Here is a 6,844-nt window from a genome sequence, read left to right as displayed (position 1 = left end):
CACTTTTATTTATTAAAAACTATGCTTTTTTTTTTTTTTGCTTAGAACTTCCAACAAAATGTTTTAAACTGGAGAATTTTTGTTCTTCAGTTTTAGTGATGAATGGAGAAGGGAATGGTAATGCAGGGCTGTTACAGTTCTTTGCATCTCAAAACATGTTGTCTCACGTTTCCTATTCTTCTAAGACTGTGCCTCCATCATTCTGATGGCAATTAGAAGCTGTGTAATAAAAATGTAGCATCTAAAGGCTGTTTTAAATCATGTTCTTTCATCTCCTTTAAGTATTTGTTGCTGTCTCAGCAAAAGGCCAAGGATTGGGTGTTAGGTGTAGTTCCAGCTCTGCTGAACACAGCCTTGAGCAAACACTGAGCCTGTATGGAACTGCAGGGCTGGGGGCAAGCGGGGCTGGTGAAAGTTGGGAAATTGTGGAATAATCTCATGTGGGAATATCCCTGTGTTAGGAAGGGGGGAGCAAAAAATGGAGGCTGGAAGAGGCTGCTGGAGGTCACATAATAAAAACCTGTCCCAGCAGCGGAGCCAGAGCTGCTCCCCCAGGACTGAGGTTTGTAACATCTCCACACCCTTTGGGCAGGCTTTTCCAGGGGTCACTCACCCTCCCTGTAAAAAAGGGGTTTCTTGCATTAGGATGAAATTTCCCATATTTTGGTTTTTGCCTCTTGCCCCTGTTCTGTCACTGGGTGTTACTGAGCACAGTCTGGTTGAAGTCCAATCCAAGTGTTTCCCAAGATGAAGAATTTTGCTTCTCCTTAAGATGCAACCCTGTAATTTCATCCTCTTTGACTTTCTCGGGCCTAGTGTGCCTCATCAGGTGTGGAAACCTACAGTTTTAGCTCTCATGGTTTGGAAAATGCAGGTTTGTTGCACAAAAATAATAACCAAAAGCTTTGGGATTGTTTCATTTAGGCCTTGAGTTACTTTGGGTTAAGGCAGTGTGTGGACCTTCTTGTTTCAAATGGAACTGTTCTGTTTTAGCTCTGACTGAATTAAAAATAAATAAATAAAAAGCCAAACCAAAACTTCATTAAGGTCGTAGCGCCCTTTGTGCTGCTGTCTCCTGATTTTATTAAACTTTTATTAAACGGTCCCTTTTCTTCAACTTTCCTTCAAATTCTACAAAGTGAAGCTCGTTTTCCCAGCCGCGCGTGCGCGGATCCTTGCGCGTGCGCAGATGGCTGCGGGTGCGCGGATCAGTGCGCATGCGCGGGCGGGGACGCATCACCGCTGACCCCTCCGGCCGGCAGGAACCGCATCACAAATAGTCCCTCCCGGCGGATCACTCCGCGTGGGGACGCATCACCCGTTATTCCTTCCGCGGGCAGGACCGCATCACAAATAGTCCCTCCTGGCGGATCACTCCGCCTGCGCATGCGCATCACCGCTGATCCCTCCGCGGGCGGGCCGCAGCAGCGCCGATCCCTCTGTTCTGAACGGGATTGTGATGTTGGCTTTTTGCACGTTCCATCATTGTTAGGAATGGATTGTGGTGTTGGTTTTTTCATGTTCCTTAATGCGAGAAAAGCTTTGCCTGGGTTCTGTAATGTAATGCTGTAGAATGTCTGTAGTTTGGGAAGGATGGGGAGGGGGTCTTCACATTCCTGGAAAATCTTATCAGAAGAAAAAAAAAACCCGAAGCCAGACGGAATGGAGCCAAGGAAAAAGATAAGACTGATAAGATGATACTCAGCAACTCCAAAGAATTAATGAATGATGCACGATGGTGATGAATAAAAATAAGCGATGTACTTTTAAAGCCGATCTTTTGGATGTACAGGTGCGCCTTTGGCTCTCTGCCGGAGCACCCGGCCGTAGCGCCCTTTGTGCTGTTGTCTCCTAATTGTCGCTTTTATTAAATTTTTCTTAAAATTGTACAAAGAGCGAAGTTCGTTTTCGCAGCCGCGGGCGCTGATCCCTCCGCGGGCAGGGTCGCATCACCGCGGGTCCCTCTGGCGGATCCCTCCGCGGGCGGGGCCGCATCACCGTGGGTCCCTCCGGCCGATCCGGCACTATTACTGTACTTACAATTCTTTTCTTTTGTTTTTTCCTGAGTCCAATACAGAGCTGGTTTCTCGGGGACCCACCATGTACAAGTTCCATTACTGACCTTCTATCTCTTACAGGGAGTATTTCCTACTTCGTTGAGGAAATTGTTCCCGGTGCGCCAGAGACGCTCCTCTCCTATCGCTGTTGAACTCAGTACCCACCCTGCTGGGCTGTTTTCTCCCCTTATCCTTGTCCGATTCCGCTTACGGAGTTCTATTGGGCTCAAGCTGCTGCCTTTCCATGGCCATTCCGGTGTCATCAGAGGCCCTCCACAGACCCAGCAGTTGGTTACATTCAGCTCCTTACCTATCCTTTGCCCTAATTCCACAAACAGATTTTTTTTTCTCCATTTTGAGATTTCATTTTGTTAATTGTTGTTTGAGTTTCACATACATGTCTTGAATTGGGATTGATACAGAGTTAGATTGTTGTGCTGGCTTTGCCTCTTTATTTACTAGTTGTTCTTTTACTAAGCTTGAGACTTCATTCCCAACAATATATATGAAACAAACCCATCTTTCTCCTTTTGCACGTTTACTTCCCAACCTGCTCCCACTCATTCCTAGGTTTTCTACAATCCAGTGCTTCTTCCCATTTTGCATCCAGTTTTCTACTTTGGATGGGTTGTAACAGAGACTGTTGACATGGGTACGTGCAATGAAAAAGGAACCTGGGTGTTTTCCATGTCCAGCTGTCGGTAACACCCATGGCGTGGCTGTGTCGGTATCCCCAGAGGGCAGAGACAAAAGAGGAGTGACAGATAAAGGAATAACAGAGCTCTGATATGGCTGATACCTCCACCCCCCGTGCCTATGGGGCTGCTGCCCACAGCAGGGGTACGTGATCTTCTTGGTGGCAGCTACAGTGGGCATCGGGCTTTGCCCTCTATTTCCTCGTCACTTCCTTTTCGCTGATTTCCAGGCAAATTGCTTTTGACACTTCTTAATTGTAGCTTCCCACCGTTCCTCAGGTATCTCCCATTCAACAGGCACTAGTAATTCCCATCCCCAAAGCAGGGTTACTGTTTCAGCTGTTCTTTGCTCTGCCTGGATGGGAAATAGATTTGGCATTCAACACTTTGTGCAGTGAGAGTGTTGTTTCTGTGAACTACAGTAGCAATATTTTATCAGTCTAGACATTTACATTTAACCCAGCCAGCATGTCCAGTACTAGGGTGAATTAGACAGGGTATGTGGTATGGCACTGTTGGAGGTAGCAATTCCTCCTCCTTTTTGAATAAATCACAGGCTAAGGGCAGAATATGAGAACCCTCAGCCCAAAATAGTCCTGATCCTCCTGTTTGGAGTGGAAGGATTCCTCCCCAAGGAGGGTATTGAAGGTGTCTCAGGACTTGTCCAGGCAATACTTGAAACCACTGCTATAAGCTTGGCCTTATTTCCCAGTCAGGTGTGATTCTTGGTGTATCTCTTGAATCATTTGGGTTTTCCCAGAGCATTAACCCCCAGTTCCCTCTTAAGAGTTACCTTGGTATCCCCAGGCTTAGATGTTCTCGTCCACTCCTTAGGTTCCTGCACGGGTGCTTTGATTCTGCTGCCGTGGATCCACCCTCGCTCCTTGGCCCGGATCGCTGCCTCAGTTGTCAGTAGCACCTGAAAAGGACCTTTCCCTTGTGCAGCTAAAGATTGCTCCTTCCATGTTTTTACTAACACCCACTCCCCTGGGTGGATGTTATGGATTTTAAAGTCTAAAGGAGTGGTTTGAGGCATTATCCCTTTGAACCGCAAATCTTCAAGGGTCCTTGCAATTGTGTTGACATATTCTTTAACACTCATTCCCCTAATTCATAGGTAGCAGTTTCATTTTGGGCGTTCAAAAAGGGTAACCCAAGCTATAGGAAAAGGGTTCATGAAGGATGTCTGGACTTCAGGCAGCTCTCTTGAAAGCTGTTTGTTGCATAGGCCAAGTCCCAGCATTTCAGGGAGTGGGTATCCAGAGCCAGCCCCACAGCTGTCAGCCACAGCTTGTAGGCATAACTGAAGCCGCTTTCTGTTCAAGAGAGCATTGTACACCTTTCTTTGCTGAGTATCCCAAGACATAACAACCAACAAGCACCATACACAACACCTTTACATTTGCCTATAGCCTATCTTAGATACTACCACCACCGTACTGTACATATCCTATAGAACCCCAGAGTCACCACCATCCACTCACAAGAGCAAGCAAGCTACAATTCAAGCTCACAGTGGAACACTCTCAGACCTCTCTTCTTCCTGCCACATCAACATTCCTTGTCTGCCTGCCATAGCTCTCTTCCTAGCAAAAACATGTTTTCTATTTACTTCTGTTCTTCCTGAGACCCACCCACCCGGTGAAAAACATGTCCTTGTTTGCAGTCACATACCTCTGTCCTAACCACAAAAATCTCCTTCCAGCTCATCTCCAACCTTTGTCCTCTCAACCATTCAGTGATCAATGTTTCAGCAAACATCTTCCACTCTACATCAAAACCTGCTTCCATTTCTGTCCCATCCTCAGGCTCCACACTCAGAGATCTCTCCGCCAAGCCCACACATCTGTGAAACTTTCTTACCAAACTTTCATCTTCAACACCAACCATCATTTCGTAAGGTGACACTCTCAGGTCTGACCTGGTTGTGTCTGAACTCTCAATAAAGCCAGACGTTGGCATTTTACCCATGACATTTGAGTTTCAATTATTAATTCAGTTAAGGTTCTCTTTAAAGTTTGTTTCATCCTCTCTACCCATCCTGAACTCTGTGGGTGCCATGGGCTATGTAGTTCCCATTTTATTCTTAAGGTTTGAGTTAGTTGCTGTAAAACTTTGGATGTAAAGTGTGTCTATCTTAGTAATCATTCCATACCTAGGAATAATTTGTTCTAAGAGGGTTTTACATTCTACATTGGCTGTGGCTCTGACACTGGGAACAGCTTCCACCCAATGGGTAAGATGGTCTGTTATTACTAACACGAATTTCCACCTCTGCACTTGGGGGAGTTCAGTAAAGTCCACTTGGATACTTTGCAATGGTCGGAGAGCCAACTCACGACCTCCTGAAGTTGTTTTTCTCATCACCTTCTTATTTACTTTTTGGCAAACCATACATCTTTCAGTTATTTGTTTACCCAACCCATAAATTCCAATGCACCCATAATTCCTTAGAAAGTGATCACACAAAGCCTTAGTACCCCAATGAGTTTTTGATGCATGTTTTCTAATATTTTTCTGGTGAGTGACTTATGAAGTAACTGCCTTCCATCAGGAAGTTTCCATTTTCCACATTCGTCTGACTTTCCCCCCCTTCTTACTTCATTCTTTTTCCTCTGTTTCACTGAATTTTGGAGTCTCCAATGTTTTGCTCTTCAAGGTCAAAATGAACACAACCGTTTTTATCCCACTCTCTGCAGCATCCTCAGCCCCCCCGATCTGCCAAACTCCCTCCTCCCATCTCTGAGGCCATCCCCCCGCTGTCCCCCCCCTATGTACCACAGCTCTCTCTTCAGGCACTTCCAATGCCTCTAAAACCTCCAAAACAAGTCCCCCATGCATCAGCCCCTCTCCCTCTGAACCAAGCAATCCCCTTTCTTCCCAGATTTTCCCAAAGGCGTGCACCCCTCCAAAAGCATAACTTGAATCAGTAGGTGTATTTCCCTTCTTGTGTGCTAAATCTTCCAGTGTGCATAGTCCCCCCATCAACTAAAGCATACCCTGACATTCTTTTTCCTTGTACACATCTGGAAGAACCGTCTCCAGATATTATTTCCTTCTGCAAGGGCTCGTTCCTCGAGCTGGAGCTTTGGCGTTTTGCTTCTCGTTTCAGAGGAGCAGCAGCAGCGGTCGCTGCCAGGGGAACGGTGCAGGCGAGGGAGGGAGGGGGGGTAGGAGGTGGGAATCCTCTCGGAGGCCGATTCCTCCAGGAGCGGGGGAGCAAAGGCGGAGGCTGCTGCCGGCACCGCCAAGGGCACCAGCTCTTGGGGCCGGTACCAGAGGCTGGCGTGGAGCCTCTGCACGGGTCCGCAGCAGCCACGGCGCCAGGAGGCCGAGCTGCCGGCGGGCCCAGCGCGGCCCGCGGGGCCGAAGCCGCGTTCAATGGAGCCGCGGCAGAGAACGCAGCGGGGGCAGGGGCTGCTGGAACGGCCGCGGACATCGGGAGCGGGGCCGGGACTGGGGCCGCCAGCGGGGCCGGGGCAGGGGCGGGGCCGGGGCGGGCCCCAAAAGCGGCGGGCTGGGCTGGTGTGGAGCGGAGAGCTGGGCTAGGGCGGGCACAGGGACACCGAAAGCGGCGGGCTGGACTGGTGTGGAGCGGAGAGCCGGGCTAGGGCCGGGCACAGGGACACCGAAAGCGGCGGGCTGGACTGGTGTGGAGCGGAGAGCCGGGCTAGGGCCGGGCACAGGGACACCGAAAGCGGCGGGCTGGGCTGGTGTGGAGCGAGAGCCGGGCTGGGGACGGGCACAGGGACACCGAAAGCGGCGGGCTGGACTGGTGTGGAGCGGAGAGCCGGGCTAGGGCCGGGCACAGGGACACCGAAAGCGGCGGGCTGGGCTGGTGTGGAGCGGAGAGCTGGGCTAGGGACGGGCACAGGGACACCGAAAGCGGCGGGCTGGGCTGGTGTGGAGCGGAGAGCCGGGCTGGGGACGGGCACAGGGACACCGAAAGCGGCGGGCTGGGCTGGGCTGGTGTGGAGCGGAGAGCCGGGCTAGGGCCGGGCACAGGGACACCGAAAGCGGCGGGCTCGGAGCTGTGGAGCGGAGAGCCGGGCTGGGGACGGGCACAGGGACACCGAAAGCGGCGGGCTGGGC

The 6,844-nt window shown here is 50.1% G+C and overlaps 1 long non-coding RNA gene across 1 annotated transcript; it reads right to left on the bottom strand.

The window, feature by feature from the left end:
- Positions 1 to 25: 25 nt before the first annotated feature.
- Positions 26 to 5,455, bottom strand: LOC120412018. Its single transcript, XR_005604657.1, has 2 exons — positions 3,546 to 5,455; positions 26 to 3,107 (listed from the first exon to the last, which is right to left on the bottom strand). It is a non-coding gene; the product is annotated as an uncharacterized LOC120412018 (long non-coding RNA).
- Between the last annotated feature and the right edge of the window lie 1,389 nt (positions 5,456 to 6,844).

The sequence above is a fragment of the Corvus cornix genome, chromosome 4A (genome assembly GCF_000738735.6).
Source record: "Corvus cornix cornix isolate S_Up_H32 chromosome 4A, ASM73873v5, whole genome shotgun sequence".
Lineage (NCBI taxonomy): Eukaryota > Metazoa > Chordata > Aves > Passeriformes > Corvidae > Corvus > Corvus cornix.
The sequence above is the reverse complement of the archived record's forward strand: the minus strand, read 5'-3'. Positions and strand labels throughout refer to the sequence as shown.